Genomic DNA, 17324 nt, shown 5'->3' on the forward strand with positions numbered 1-17324 from the left:
AATAAAAAACTTTAAATTGGAATGAAATGCAGCGTTCTTGTCTGTGGAATGTGTTTATTTTTTTATTTCATTTTTATTGAGTTGCAGGATTTGAAGACATGGGACATCCTTTACGGTACTTTAATACCTTTGCCTTTTTCTCATGTGAAAAAAATAAAATTAAAAAGCGAGAATTTAAAAAAACAATTGGCGTGAATAATACACACTTGATTTTTTTCAGAAATTCATTGTAAATTTGTGACCGTAACTTACATATTTTTCAACAATAATTGTTATTGTTGTCTTCATCAAGTGAGAATGGTGATCTAATTTGGAGATGGATGAAATTTTCAATCTGTTACCATCAAAGTCGAGACGCATTTACTTAAATACTTACCTACGATACCTACGAATACCTACGAAAAATTTAATAAGTGAAGAAAACAACAACGAATGGATTCACTTACGAAAGGAGTTTTTTAAACTATTATCTCCCACATTTACATCACGTACTCATTATTCATCTTCGCACTAGTCGGAAATTATGTTACCGGGTAAAAGCATCTCCCTTAATATCCAAAATTGTAGACTTTGTACATTTAAATTTCAATTTAAATAAATCATTGAATATTGTACTAAACTATTTTATTTTCTCGCAATCGTAGTGAAAAGCAGAGTGTAACACGTGGGGCTAAACCCATTATAAACTCAGTTTCTATTTAGGCGGCCCTCGCCTTACGTCTCGGGCCCTAAAAATACCTCGTATATAAATGGGTCTTTTTAGCCCCTTGTATAACAATCTACTATATCGTAAGCAGGAAGAGCGAGGACCCTGAGATATAGGTTTTCAATCTTAACTTAGGGTCCTCCGTAGTCCGTACCTACTATTGTAAACAGAATTGTTTTAACAACCATTTTCATTTAATTTTATTTCAATTAAAGCTCACCTCATTCATTTCAGTTCATTCATTTTATTTCATCTGATTTGAAGAAGTTTATAATGTATGTGAAAATCCAAAGATATTTTGTTGCGTACAATATGCATTGGCAAACAGTCCACAACTTGGCGACATTTCTCACATTTGCATAGTTTTATAAAATTGTCGAAACAGGAATATAAAAGTACATATCGTTACGACACTTTGTTAAAAATAAGCGCATAATATCCCGACCACGTGAACACGATAAGGCATTTCTGAATACAACTGTGAAAAGTTGCATTATGCCGCCTGTGCCAAGACAAGGAAATCCTCTGTGAAATTATCCGGTTGAAATATTAAATAAAGCTAATAATCAGAATGTTTCTGTGTTATTTATTAAACTTTTATTTAATGGAACAGGTAGGTCTTTTACGTGAGGAAATCCTCATGATACCTTCTCGCCTTGTCACTTCAACTTCGGCAATGGTCACATAGGTCGAAGAACCGATGGACGTTGGGATCCCAAAATCAAGGCTCACGATCTCGGGTGCATCAGTACTGAATCACTCAGGTCACAGTTACTCCCTCCCGAATGGCCCTCTAAGCCGAGGTTCGAGTCTCATAGGAGTCTCATATACGCCCTTAGAGAGGCGTTTCGTCCTCTGTCTTTATTTTAGCCTTCGGGTCTCATTAGGCAATGCCGGTAGTTTTTTTTAAGAACATTTGCCTGATCTTTTAAACAGGACCAATATTTCCCGTTCCGAAAAGATTTAGGAGTGGGTACGACAATATTTCAGCGGACGGGGATCGAACCACCACTCGGTGACACGTTCGGCTCCATTATCACTGAGCTATTGAGCTACTTAATATAGCCTTACATTAAGTACTAGCTGACGTCGCGCGGTTTCACCCGCGTGGTTTCCGTTCCAGTAGGAGTATGAGGATAATATATAGCCTAAGCATTGCTCGATAAATGAGATATCTAACACTGAAACAATTTTTCAAATCAGACCAGTAATTTCTGAGATTAGCGCGGTCAAGCAGACACAACTCTTCAGCTTTGTAATATTATAGTATAGTATAGTATAGATTTACCTATGATATTATTACATCATGATGTCCAAGTATCACACTGTTTTCACTTCTATAAAACGTGTGCAACAATGTTGCTTTATAAATTCTATAGAGAAAGTGGAATCAAGATGTAAGGGGCTTAGACTCACTCACACACTGAACGGTATTTATAGCAGGCGGCAACAATACAGGGATTACGGGGCATCTCCTCCGCTGTTTATAAATACAAATATTTTGTTAGGCATTTTTATCTGTTAATATTATCACGGTGGATTTGGTTATATGTTCATTAAAAATAAGGCTTTCTTACGGCCCGTTGTGAAGGCATTTTAATAAGCATTCACAACAGGCCTAAATATGTATAAAGAGGATCCAAAATGTTTGTAAAAAATGGCCTATTATAATTTACTTTAAATCTCAATAGTTCCAATGTTATGGGACCAACCCATAACTTCTTGGGTTTGTGGTAATACGCACGCGATAGTTAAAGCGTGGTCGTGTGTGATTTGGTCGTATCCACTAACATAGTCTTAAAAGTTGTTTAGGAATCATGGTCAAGTTAAAACTAAAAAGACATATTTAATATTATTTAAACATACTAACATTTTAGCATAAAAGGTTGGTGATGTGCCGCATGCATTGACATTCGAGAATCTACTCCTTCAGTTAAAAAGTACTCCTAGCCATGTGGTTTAACCCTGGCGGACCTTCTTCTTTTGTCCAAATCCCAGGTGATGTTGTTCCAATTCTATTAGGAGCCAAACACTTACCACAGTACAAAATAACTTCCCTCGTCTACTGAGAGACCAATGTGCTAAAGAAGGGTTATCACTTAAATTTTTCTACTTCTAATGCATTAAAAGTGAAGTAATAGAGCAAATCCGAAGTATATGTGCATCAAAACTTCGAAGTTAACTTCATGCAGACACAGATTCACGCAGAGTGAAGTTGGAGTATGATCTTTATTGCTTATAGATTAAGAGCTACAGGTGTTGCATGTTAGCGGCGAGCTGAGTGAGTAATGAACTTGACAGTGGCATTATTGCTGGTGGGCGATGCATTCCAGGGATATAAATACCTAACGCGATGCGAGACGAGTTTAGTTGCTTGTCGCGCTAGCTAAGCCTCTGTCTGTAGAGGATTGTATAGAATACATATTGAATTATGATATTTTCTCACTCTATATCTGCTATAATATCTAACTTATTTGCGCTGGCATATGTACATTCACTTTTACTATAACAGTGATAGCTGAAGTGGCAATGAGCGTTCCAAAGGGATGGTATGGACGTTGGGGTCCCAAGGTGGCGACCCCACAATGGAAAACGCAGTGTTGGTCGACCCTTCACTAGGTGGACTGACGTCATCAAGCGAGTTGCAGGAATTCTTTGGATCGTGTTGTTTAGAACTTCAAAAGGCGATATACGTCCATCGGCTGATATTATGACGAAAACAGGGTGTATATTAAAGGAAGTGCTTCATTGATCCAGTGGTTAGAGATAGAGCAGACACTCAGTTAAGATTATCGTGCTCTCTTGGCAGAGTGGTCGTAGTTGCATGGATGTGCGACGCGTTCTGTGCAATGATTTTCCAATTTTGGATTGGGTGCGTTATGGAAATACTTCACCTTGATAATTTTGGATCCACCATGAATTTCCTTTACTAAATCTCCTTTTGGATCTTTACCTTTCTACCTCGCTCTGTAGAACAGTCGAAACTCTTACTTTTATGTTTAGTTCCTTGATACTTGGCATTTAATCATGTTCATTAGAATGAACGAAATCCATCGTCCGGAATAATCCATCCAACGTCCTTATGAAGAACTTCGTTACTACGAGTAGTCTGTGACTCATCTACTTCATTTCATTTGCTTGAAACAGTTTGTTCAATCAATATTTACTCATCAATGTTAATGTTAGCTCAAATAGAGGACCGGGAAGTGAGTTGTTAAAAGACAGTAATAATATTTGCCAAATAACGTAGAAACCAATCAGTATCTATTGTATTGTAATAAACTGCAGGTAACCCTCCGCCAAAGCTATAAACATGGCCTAATATTATTTTGTATTGTTTAGGTAAGCCCAATAATTTTAAAATATTTAAACACTAGCAGACGCCCGCGGCTTCGTCCGTGTGGAATTTAGTTTTTCACAAATCCCTCGGGAACCGGGATTTTTCCGGGATAAATAGTAGCCTTCGTGTTAATCCATACTATAATATATCTCAATACCAAATTTCAGCTAATTCGGTTCAATAGTCGAGGCGTGAAAGAGTAACAAACATTGATATAATCAAAATCATCAGTTTTCGCAAATCTCGGGAAACCATGGACTTTTTCGGTATAAAAATTAAGATTCGCGTTTATAATATTAGTAGGATTTACCTATGAGACTTATACATGACCGCATGGCCTAATAGTGGGTAGAGCTTAATACCACTAGACTGCTATAACAATGAAAGTATTTTAAACTTTATAATTAAAGTCTATTTTAAGTTGAAATAAATTAATCGTTAAAAGAATTAAAATAAATTTAAAGTGTTCAAAATACGACAGTTATTAATTTAATTAGGAAAGCACGTCGTTCAATAGGGTGATTAGTGTCAACAAAATTGATGTTGATGTGTCTGTTGTTACAATGTATCACATTGTCGTGTTGAGAAAACGAAGAATTCCTTCGTGTTAATTAAATACAAACGGTGCGAAAAATATATATTATGTAAATATACAGGATGATCGGGAGTATCTCCCATAACTCTAGGGTTATATTCTTTAACAAAAAATAATTCAAAACGTTCAAGGAACGTGTGTTCTAAAACATACATACAGCCGAACGTAGAACCTCCTCCTTTTTGGAAGTCGGTTAAAAATGAATATTTTCGGATTAAATAGTATTCCTTTTGTAAATATATCTTAAAATATGTCCCTTATACGCATCCTTATAATTATGGCGTAGCCAAATTTAAAAATGCAACGATAAATAAAGTCGTGTGTTACATATATGGTCGGAATTATTTGAATTATTATATATAATAAGTCGGAAAAATATAAAACCTTTTTTTTTTAATTAAAAAAAATAGTTATGAAGTTCGGTTCTTATAGATGTTCTCGTCAACACCTTCTAGTTATGGGAAATACTCCCCAGCACCCTGTATAGCGCCATTATGCGTCTGTCGCATTTGTAACATATTTGCGTCAATTCAATTAATGCTCACTCGCTCATTGACATAATCTATTAATGTGATTCAGGCAGCAGTGTGTGAGGTCATTGAATTCAGGTAATTTCCCAAATAAAATATCACGGGTATGTTAATAATAGAGTAGCGATTGATTTGATTACTCAACGATTATTATTACAGTATAGTTTAATATAGCTTGACGCATAATATCTTGATACTAAGTGTTGTGCATAATCAAAATAATTAAATACATGCAATGTTGTTTAACAGCCTATGTATGGCTTCATTTTATGAAGGCTGAAAGTTCATCAGCCTATGCTACCACCAAAAGTAAGTAACAATTATAGTCTGGAGCGTGGTAGCTTGAAAGTAGTTTTAAATTTACATTGTTAAATTTACACTAAGGCTCCTCCTGTCGCCAGACCCTATACTTAATCCTTAGCTTTATATTCATAATATCCCGTATTAAATATCAAAATATTTTATACTTGGACTATTGACACATGCTACATTCCAAAGCTACTCCAAAACTCTATAATTTTAAACGGCCTTCGTGGCGCAGTCGGTCCTCTGGTGGGAGGCTGCGGTCGTGACTAGTTACCACCCTACCAGCAAAGACGTACTGCCAAACGACTTAGCATTCCGGTACGATTTCGTCTACAAACCGAAAGGAGTGTGGATTTCATCCTCCTTCTAACTAAACTAACTAAGTTAGCCCGCTTTTTTTTATTCTTTACAAGTTAGCCCTTGACTACAATCTCACCTGGTGGTAAGTGATGATGCAGTCTAAGATGGAAGCGGGCTAACTTGTTAGGAGGAGGATGAAAATCCACACTCCTTTTTGGTTTCTACACGGCATCGTACCGGAACGCTAAATCGCTTGGCGGTACGTCTTTACTGGTAGGGTGGTAACTAGCCACGGCCGAAGCCTCCCACCAGCCTCCCGCTTCCATCTGAGATTGCATCACTTACAATCACGTGAGATTGTAGTCAAGGGCTAATCTAAAAAATATAATTAAATTTACTATAGTACCTATTGCCTAGGGTAACAGCATGGGCTGACAAAGTTTCAGCCTTCATAATGTGAGGTTATTTCTGGCTTACGCAAGCTCGTTCTACTTTAGCTTGACAAGATGATGATACTCCCATGATATGCGGGCGACGGGGGGAAAGACGGCGCGGGTGTGAAATCGTGCGTGCGGGCAAGTGCGGTCGTGAATTTGTTCATTCATCGCTACACACCCCCCGGCCCGCGCGGACCATCGGGAGCGTTACGAACGATTTTGTCAAACTATAGTTGTGCGTTTGACATTGTTAGCTGTATATATCGTTTATTTTTATAACTCAAAACGTGCACCTGATAAAGGCAGCCTGTGCTAAATATAGCACATCGCTAGCTTCATTACGGGGAAGCATCAGTCATCTAGTTCATTAGTGTCAACACAATTGATCAATTCATGTTTGCGTAGCTTACGCGGCGTTTCTTGACACAATGCGAGCCTACCAGCAAATTACAACACTAGGTATAGGTACGTTGTTCAAGTGAATTTTCATTATCTATGTTTCCAAATTCCTCGCCAACTGTATGCCTGTTTTTATGTATTTACATATTAATGTTAACTTGTTTGTTAAATAAATGGCTATAATTATTTCAATTTAGACGAGTACAATTATAAATAAATAATTCAGAAAAATTGCGTTACGTAATACTTAACCGTTCGAAGTATGTTCATAAATACGTGTCATTTATGAGGACTTGGTATTTTTATAACCTAACCTACATATAGAGAGCCGTGATAGCCTAGTGGATAAAACCTCTGCCTTTGATTCGAAGGGTGTAGGTTCGAATACAATCCGGGGCATGCACCTCCAACTTTTCAGTTTTGTGCATTTAAAATAAATATCAGGTCTGCCAATCCGCATTGAGCCAGCGTGGTGGATATTAGCCTAACACATCTCATTCTGAGAGGAAAGTCGTACGCGATACTGAGCCGAATATGGGTTGGTAATGAGACAGTAGGTATTTACTAACTGTTTCTTTGACTATAATTATGTTCAACTCTTTATTCAACAGTCCATTAGGCCAGACCCACAGGACCCGGCTTCTCTTCTTCTTTTGGGAAAAGGATAATATGGAACTCAGATCTACGATATTGTTTAAATGCGGGCTGGCGATAATGATGCAATATATTGGGATCGGACGTATTTTCTATCCAAAGTATCGAAAAACACTATCAAAGTCGTAGATGGTGTTCTTAAGTCAATAAAATCAAAAATTAAATACGTATATTTGAAGTAGGCTTGGTCTACTAACTAATTTTAGGAAGTCAAGTCTTTATTAGACACACTTTACGACAAGATAGTGCGTGTGTAGTTCAGCTTACTATCGTAACACAACAGAAATGAAACCATTTATATAAATAGACAAACTAAAATCAAAGTTATTTTTGTTCAAAATCACGGATGCTACACACATATTCCATCCGGGCCTCGTGATTCACTGCCCTAAAAAGAAAATAAGTTTGTTTTGACATCTCGTATTCAAATCTCATGGGCTGGGAAATAAGAAATTATATGCCATGATATGAATGTTATTTGTTTCCTTGAGATTTGGGCCCATGAGAGGGCAGTGCCAGGAAGGGGTTGGCAAGCAGATTCTGGCACAGGCCAGAATAAATAGTTCACTTGTTATGTTTTAACACATTTCTTACGAGTTTTGTTGTATTTATCATTGTAATTCCAGTTTTTTATTGCAGTTTTCAATGTAACTTATAACTCGTGCGAATAAACTTGACACCTGGCTCGAATGACGTTTGTGTATGTGCAAATAAGTTATGATTATGTGCAAATAAATAACGGCACATTTATAATCTACCGCTATATTGTGAACTGAAAATATTGATTACAATTTAACGTGTTATTTTTCGGTATATTATAATGTATTAGAGTGAAACCGTTAAATTAGTCAGTATTACCACAGTAGATATAATAAGGTATTACCACGAGTGAGATTATAAACTAACGTATATAGGTATTTTACAATCTAACGGTGACATATCTTTGTTAAAAGAGTTAATATTTCTATCATAATATAGGACAATTATTATTTTTCTGCAAGAAGAAGCCTTTGAGATATCATACTGCTGCCAATACAAATGTATTGATTTCTCCTTCCGTATAGAAAAGTTAAAGAGTTTCGAGTTTGTTTGCTTTTCAATTTTAAAGTGGGAATATCCCACTGAAGTCGAGATATTATATAATACTCTAGGATAGTTGGTATGTCTTTGAAAACATATCCACACATACCTCGTAACGCCAAAAAAAAAGCTTTATATTTCGAATTATCGATTGACGAGATACGAGGTGACGTGAAATTAAAAAAAATGATCGAGAATTTTTGCTTGCTAATGAAATTTAATAAATTATGCAAACTACACTTAAAAACATGTGCCATAAAGGATTGCGAAATATAAAACAGGGCAGTGATCTTATTTAAAAATACTACTACATCTCTAATGTGTCTTCTGTTCTTGTCTATCAAGTGAGCCGTGATAGCCCAGTGAATATGACCTCTGCCTCCGATTCCGGAGGGTGTGGGTTCGAATCCGGTCCGGGGCATGCACCACCAACTTTTCAGTTGTGTGCATTTTAAGAAATTAAATATCACGTGTCTTAATCGGTGAAGGAAAACATCGTGAGGAAACCTGCATACCAGAGAATTATCATAATTCTCTGCGTGTGTGAAGTCTGCCAATCCGCATTGGGCCAGCGTGGTGGACTATTGGCCTTACCCCTCTCAGTCTGAGAGGAGACTCGAGCTCTGCAGTGGGCCGAATATGGGTTGATGACGACGACTACATCTCTAAAAAAAATACTAAAAACAAAATACTACATCTCTCGGCTGTGATAACACAAAAGAGATTTAACAAAAATTCAACTGGATTGGTCCAGTCCATTTGGAAAAAACAGACAGACATTAAAATGTGCGCAAGTGACGTTATAAGGGTTCCGTTTTTGTACTACGTACATTCGGAACCCTAAAAAGGTAACACAATATGCATAATACTGTTACACAATATATTTAGAGTGGCATTAATGCGTCCTCTTTCTTATCGCACTTTTTACGGGACCACCCGGGAAACCAACCCGGAATGAAATGGTCGTTGTGCACCGTTATAATAGGGGTTCGTCGACCCTTTTTACCTGACCAGATCTAAGTGAAAAAGACGGTCACGAGGTTATGAATTTTAAATGGCAGTTACCACATCCTTCGATATAAGGCAACCATTTACAGCATACACGTAAACAATTAATTTATTATAATAAGAGTGAAACGTTCGAGTACAACGGGAACTTTTTGTCGAAATATGTCAAAGTAGATTTGTATAAAAATAATAAACATTTACAGGGTAAGGTATGGTAGAATGTTATTACAAAAATAGTTATTCAAGAACATCAACATTAAGTAATAAGTATAGCCTATTTAAATGGTCTACTATGACAGCAATTACCTCCTTAATTTAAGGGGGATATGGAGCTGACAGCAACCATGTGTTCCATTAAGTGTTTGTTACTTCTCAACTATAAAAGTAATTATATCTAATAAAAATCCACTTAAATTCCTATATAAAAATATTCCTATTGATTACAAATGGTGGTCTTATTGTTTACAAAAGGTTCTTTTTGATTACGAATAATTAAAAATTAAATTATTATTTTAGCTTTCCATGGTGGATTTTTATAAGCAAGCTTTTTTATATAATAAAATAGTCAACAGCTAATTATTGTTAAATAATACCAGATGAATCAAACAATAAAGGCCTTTTTATTGGAATAAAGTAGATGCGTGTTTTATTCATTAAAAAAAAAAGTAAACACTTTTAAATACTAATAGGAAACATTGTGTCATTATCTATCATATATGTATACGTTAGGCTTAAAGAAACTATGTATTCAAACTGAAGTCGAGTCTAATATACTTTAAGGATAAATTTTCTCCAACGTCTCGGAAAATGCTTGGACCATTTATTTTCTCCTTAGAGATTACCGGCGTGACATGAGTGGTTTACCACAATAGTGCGAGGTTTGTCGAGACCATTGGATAATACCAGTCACTCAGCCTTAAAATATTGGTGCAATAAATAATACTCTTGAAAATGTCAACTTTTATGACATTTCTTTAGGTTTAAAATATACCATGTTTCGTATTTATATAGCTTGAAGGTAACATTGTCGTCATCAACCCATATTCGGCTCACTGCTGAGCTCGAGTCTCCTCTCAGAATGAGAGGGATAAGGCCAATAGTCCACCACGCTGGCCCAATGCGGATTGGCAGACTTCACACACGCAGAGAATTATGAAATTCTCCGGTGTGCAGGTTTCCTCATGATGTTTTCCTTCACCGATTGAGACACGTGATATTTAATTTCTTAAAATGCACACAACTGAAAAGTTGGAGGTGCATGCCCCGGACCGGATTCGAACCCACACCCTCTGAAATCGGAGGCAGAGGTCATATCCACTGGGCTGTCACGGCTCTTACATCACATTGAAAAGTGTAATTTTTTATCATTCAACGTAAATTTACTTACGTCTTTAAATAAAATACTCATGAAATTTGAGAGGTTCTAGGCTAGCCTAAACGGTTAAGGTGTCAAACTCAAACGCAAGGATTTAATTACGCCCGTTGGGTTTTTGCAGGATGCGTTATAAAATGTTTGTCATGTTGAAAGGCAAAATGATTTTCTATTAATCTCCGTACCGTTTTTGTTGTTGTAGTACTCGTCATCAACCCATATTCGGCTCACTGCTGAGCTCGAGTCTCCTCTCAGAATGAGAGGGGTTAGGCCAATAGTCCACCACGCTGGCCCAATGCGGATTGGCAGACTTCACACACGCAGAGAATTACGGTAATTCTCTGGTATGCATTTTCCTCACGATGTTTTCCTTCACCGATTGAGACACATGATATTTAATTTCTTAAAATGCACACAACTGAAAAGTTGGAGGTGCATGCCCCGGACCGGATTCGAACCCACACCCTCCGGAATCGGAGGCAGAGGTCCACTGGGCTGTTGTAGTACGGAATCCTAAATAATCTAGTAAACCAATATACTATTAATTTAGTATTGACGAATTCAGTGACTAATTTCTTATTTTTATCAATTGAAATGCATATTGGTAATACTAGCTTAGTAAAACAGATAATCACACTAATATTATAAAGGCGAAAGTTTGTGTGTCTGTATGTTTGTTCTTCCTTTGCGCTGCGGTTACTGAAGCAATTTGGCTGAAATTTGGAATGGAAATAGATTTTACTTTGGATTAACACATAGGCTACTTTCATTCCGTAAAAATCAATTAGTTCCTCGGGATTTGGGAAAAACTAAATTACACGCGGACGAAGTCGCGGGCGTCCGCTAGTATGAAATAAATATAGGTTTTATAAAAGTTTCATAAAGGCGGCTGATATTAAAAGCCCAGTTTTATTTTAGACACTCTTCATAACCAAGGTCAAATGTTGAAGATTCAACTGGAGGACCATTCACAGTATCTGCATTATTCAGTGTTATAGATCGTGGAAGTATCAACGATGTGGCCCACGAGCCGATGTCTCGAGTCTGAAAAGCACAACTTTTATTTTGCATACAAAGCGGTCGACATTGACCTCAAAACGTGAGGTGTTCCCAGCAACTATGGCCCTCTAGAGGCTTGAACGTGAAAACTTGCTAGAATGTATAATAAGGCTTTTGCTGAGTCGTGCTCACTTTCCCAGCGACCCCTAATTCGTCAAGCCCGTTGTGATGATATTATGATGCAGCCATTTTGTCACCAAATGAAATGGGTCTTTCAACGGGATGTTTGTGGTTCAAAATAATGGCGACTTTGGGGCAGACGTGACCTTATTCTAAATTTATAGCAATTGATTTATGAATGATCATGTAAGATGACTATTAAAGGATATTTTAGTTTTTGGGTTATTTGAAACATCAGTTAACTATTCGAGAATATTCTACCACCAGTTCGGAAGGTAGGTTCTGCTGAGGAAAGCTTCTGCTTTTGTTTGTAAAATGCAGTTACATTTTCTTGTTGAAAAACTTTTTTCTGTGCTTTTATGATAAAAATAAATAAATCTCTAATTTGTTAATCAATAGTAGTTTTGATTCCTCCTCGCTGGACTATTGTCTTACTAACACAGTGATCGACTAATTTAATGGAATTAGGAACATTAGTCATATTAAAAAAAAATATATAGAAAATATTCCTTGAAAAAAATTGCAGAGAATTGTAGCCCGCATGGTAGGTACAAACACCAAATCTCCTGTTCTATATGGAGAGAAGCTTGACTTAGACTTAGATTAATTTGGGCTGATTGTGATGATGAAAGAATTGATTTGTTGTGGGTATTGACATTTTTGGCTGGTGGGAGGCTTCGACCATGGCTAGTTGCCACCCTACCGACAAAGACGGTACCGCTATGCGATTTATCGTTCCGGTACCATGTCGTGTAGAAACCAAAAGGGATGTGGATTTTCAACCTCCTCCTACCAAGTTAGCCCGCTTCCATCTTAGATTGCATCATCACTTAGCATCAGGTGAGATTGTAGTCAAGGGATAACTTTTAAATAATAAACACAGGGGGTTTGAAGTTTTTCATGTATTAGGTAACTGATATGAGATAAAATAAAAATTAATTATTATTTGTTATTACTAATCTAATCGATACTAATATTTATACTAAGTACCTACTACTCACATAAATAGGTCACAGGGTTTTGGAAAATAAAAGAAGAAGAGATAGAATAAAAGGAAACGTAAGTAATATTTTTATTACCGGATTACATCTAGTTTTCTTCCTAGCCATACAGACTTCGTTGAAATACGGCGACAGAGAAAATTAGCTTACTGCGGGGTTCTAGTTATTATATCTAGTAGAAAGACATCATAAAGCTTTTTCAAACAAAGAAAAATGTAATTTATAGTTTGTTTTTTATATGGCCATTTTTGGGTATAAAATTCTCCCATTTTAACCTAAGTATGAGTATGTAAGATAATTAAGCAACGGTACTTTTAAATGTTTTAGATGGTCTCTTGGGATTTAAATAGATATTTTTTTATAATCATTCTAATTATTTGCAGTATAACAAAAGAAACTCTTAACACATACTTTTACCTGGGTTTTGCTGTGTGGTACGAAATAATTTCTCTCTTTTTAATTTATGAGCTCTTCATAATAATTTACTAAAAATTAAGCATTTTTAGGTTATTTTCTGCTAACGCCGCACAGTACTTCCATACGCCTATCTAAGGTTAATAAGTCCAGGTCCAATCCCCAGTATTTTTATTTTTTTGATTTTTTTTTGTTTTTTTTTTATAAAAAATAATATTTGCCATGTTTTAAATATGACCAAGATTCCCATTCCTCTCCAACTAGTCGGGAAAGACTATTAGGAGTGGGTACGACAATACCCAACGGGTCGTGGATCGAACCACGAATTAGATACCAAATGAATCTTCCGCAGCTTCAGACAAAGACGGATGTTATTTAATTGATTCTATAACGATTAATTGCACGTTCGATATCGTATTGAAAGTGATCGTAGATCGATGTGAATAGAAAGTTGACAAAAAACGACCAATGGTCAGATATCAAATATGCATCTAGTTAAATCCTCTTAGAAAGTAATGACAAATCACCAAATAATATAAAACAAAATCGCGTTCCGCGTACCTATTATTTTTTGATGAGCTTAGTGGTGCAGTGGTATACGCGGTGGATTTACAAGACGGAGATCTTGGGTTCGATCCCGGGCTTGACCGATTGAGTTTTTTTTTAATTGGTTCAGGTCTGACTGGTGGGAGGCTTCGACCGTGGCTAGTTACCACCCTATCGACAAAGACGTACTGCCAAGCGATTTAGCATTCCGGTATGATGGATAAAATATAGCCTATAGCCTTCCTCGATAAATGGGCTATCTAACACTGAAATATTTTTCAAATCGGACTAGTAGTACCTGAGATTACCGCGTTCAAGTAAACAAACATACAACAAACTCCTAAGCTTTATTATATTAGTATTTATAATATTAGTATAAATTTATTTATTATCACTAGTAAATAACAGATGAGAGTATATATTTCTAATGCCGGATCTTAGACTATCATAATTAAATACCTAATTATTTATGTCCTTAGAGTGACATGAACCTCTAAAAGTCTATCAGATTTTATTTTAAAACCTATTGATGCACACATAAATATCATCAAAATAAAGATTTCTACTGAACTATTCAATAAGTCCTAATATTAATACTTACTATATTATGTATGTGTGTGGGTGGCAACTCCCACTTGGGTAAGTTTTTTTGTTATTTTTGTAGTTGTTATGCTTCGTAGTAAACTTAGTAGGAAGGTAGGTTAATTATTATTATGACCAAACTGTCAGCTCAAGTAAAAAAGGAAAAAAAACAATATATTTATAAGCCTGAGATAAAACACATAGTTACTCATACCTACTTACCTATATTAGGTAACATAATCCTTATGAACTATTTATGATATATATTTTAAAAGAAAAAAAGAACCGCTTTCAAAAGATATATTTACTAAAATGTACTCATAAATAAATACCAATATTTTATATTTATATCTTAAATATAAAGTAGAGAGTATATAACCGCGTCCTTAAAAATAAAAATACAAAATTCGGACAGGTACATACTTACATTACTGTGGAAAACAGAACCTCTTTTTTTACGTCGGTTAAAAAATTTTAAATGATTACACATTTATAATATAATCTATACAAACTATCACGACGAGACCTATAGTCAAACCAACAACTCGAGCCTGATGTATCCAGGCATCTATTTATACTAAGGAATTTACTATTTATATTAACTGAGGGTAGGTTTGTATCTCATTGGAAATCATTCTTTATAATTTAAGTATTAAGTATTCCTCTATAGGTACTCAAATTCAAAGGTAAAGCAAGTTTACTGTACCGGGACTCAGTATTACCCAATAGTAAACAACTAAACAAGAATTGTGGAACTAATAACTCGGGTACAATACACGGATTTGCCGACCAATGTGTACACACTTGTCGATACAAACAGTGATATTCATGCAAGTTTCGAACACTAAGCACAAACACTTACCGTGATATGCAATGCCGTACGAAACAAAATCCGGTTCAAATCAAACTCAAAAGCAAACAATCGGAAATACCACAGCGGTTCACACAGTCTGAAACTGTTCACACAATAAGAAACGGAACTAAAAATCTTTTGGACATCAAACACTGTATGCACTGGTACTTTCACGGGTTATGTAAAAGTTGTATGGGATCGCGGAAGGTCAAAATTCGGGGCTTGTGTTCTTCCCGGGTCCACGTGAGCGCGGTTCTCGCCGGCCGCGGTCGTTCGGACCGGTCGACAGGCCTCAAGTGCCTGCTCGTGCTCTGTGTCAGTATTCGCCTGCTCGGTTCGCTCTCGCTGTCAAACCAACCAGCTGGTGTACACTCCGATCTTCGCCACTCTAGCGGACAAACGCACAACTAACTTATGCGCAGTGGTGAAAAGGCCTAACTCAGAAACATACAGTTTGTTGTAGAAACTCTAAAAATGTTCACTTCGTAACTATATTTAATGAGTAATTTATTATGTAGCGTATTAATTATTATTAATTTAATTTAATATTTCCAACTAAGCTTCCTAAAATTTTTAGCTAATGTGAAACACAGATTAAAACACGTCAAAAACCAATAAGTATGAGTAACACTTTACACAGTCCGTAATTTAAAAAGAAAATAGTTTTTGCCAAAAATATTACAATGTGTTACAATATTCCCATTATGTCAATAAATAATGATTTTTAGTGAAATTTCAATTCTTCAATTGATAATTTTCTGTGAAAATCTAAAAGCATGCACAAAATTTCTTCGTTCACGTAAATATGTTTTAAAGAAAAATATGTAATAAATTGCAAATGAGTTATTTTTTCTAAAAAAAAATGTAAATAATTAGAAATTTAAGATAAACCTTTTTGATAGTCTTAAAAAGCAAGTGTATTGCAAATTTAATATATAAAAAGATGTGTTTATATTGAGCAGTCTGGCTACTAAAACAATTTTAAATTAAAATGAGTTAACTAATATTTGTATTTAATTTAAAAGAAATAAAAGTAACCTTTTTCATACAGTTTTGATTTTTAATGCAAGTTATGTCATGGTTTTAACGTCGCCACGATTAACACAAACTCAAATAAGTGAAAACCTACGTTAAACCGCTTCGTCACGGCGGCAAACGAAGCGCGTCATGGCGGCGTTGGGGTGGGAGGATATTGACTCGCGGCGCCGGCTATGCGCATGTTCTATACCATGTGTTTCTGTTTTTATGCCGCTCGTGCTAAGGAAATTATGGCCATTTCTTTGTTTATAAGCCCGAATAGCCGTTCTACATTATCTGGCTTGTTTTGCTGGTCCTCTGTTTGCTGAGAGTTCGTCGCATAAGCGTTGCCGCAGTGGGACGGGTTGCGATTCCCGATGACCCGAATGGCCTTGACCCTCGGAATGGAAACGCTCGGTGAGCTCTCCGCTACGATTAACAAGACTATAATAGTTATTTATGGTACAAGTGCGAAGGCTTGAAAATTAATCTCGCTAAGCCGCAACTACCTAACAGAAGTAGATTTAAATTCAAAGATAACTAATAATTATTATTTTAATAGAAAAACAGCGTCATTAGATTGTATACAGGAAGAAAATTTTTTTAGTGCGGATATTTTTATATTTTGTACATAAACAAAATTTAATGATCACGTATTTTTTCTTTTTTTTTTTAACTCAAAAATAACAAAATTATCGTTAGCTAAAGTTATTTACTTTTGAACAGAATTTTAGGGTCACCCTATTGTGCGTTTATTTTATTTTCGTTTGATACCTAAAGAACGTCACCAGATCACTTTTAAGCTGAATATATCTTGTTTAGTAATAATATGTACATTATTTTGTTATTTTAGAGACATAAATTAAAAAAAAAATTACATAAAATGTATCAACTGTTTGTAGATTTATATTCTATTAATGATACAGAACCACGAAAAAAAATATCCGCACTAAAGACCGAATCACCCTGTATAAAAACATACCTAACTATGTAAAAATAATATAA

General features: G+C 35.7%; 1 protein-coding gene across 4 annotated transcripts in view; it reads right to left on the reverse strand.

Annotated features, from left to right (window-relative positions):
- LOC112047259 (uncharacterized) overlaps positions 1-17324 on the reverse strand; it is a 145501-nt gene that overhangs the window by 118205 nt on the left and 9972 nt on the right. The gene's annotated exons all lie outside the window — the stretch shown is intronic.

The sequence above is a fragment of the Bicyclus anynana genome, chromosome 9 (genome assembly GCF_947172395.1).
Source record: "Bicyclus anynana chromosome 9, ilBicAnyn1.1, whole genome shotgun sequence".
NCBI classification, from domain to species: Eukaryota; Metazoa; Arthropoda; class Insecta; order Lepidoptera; family Nymphalidae; genus Bicyclus; species Bicyclus anynana.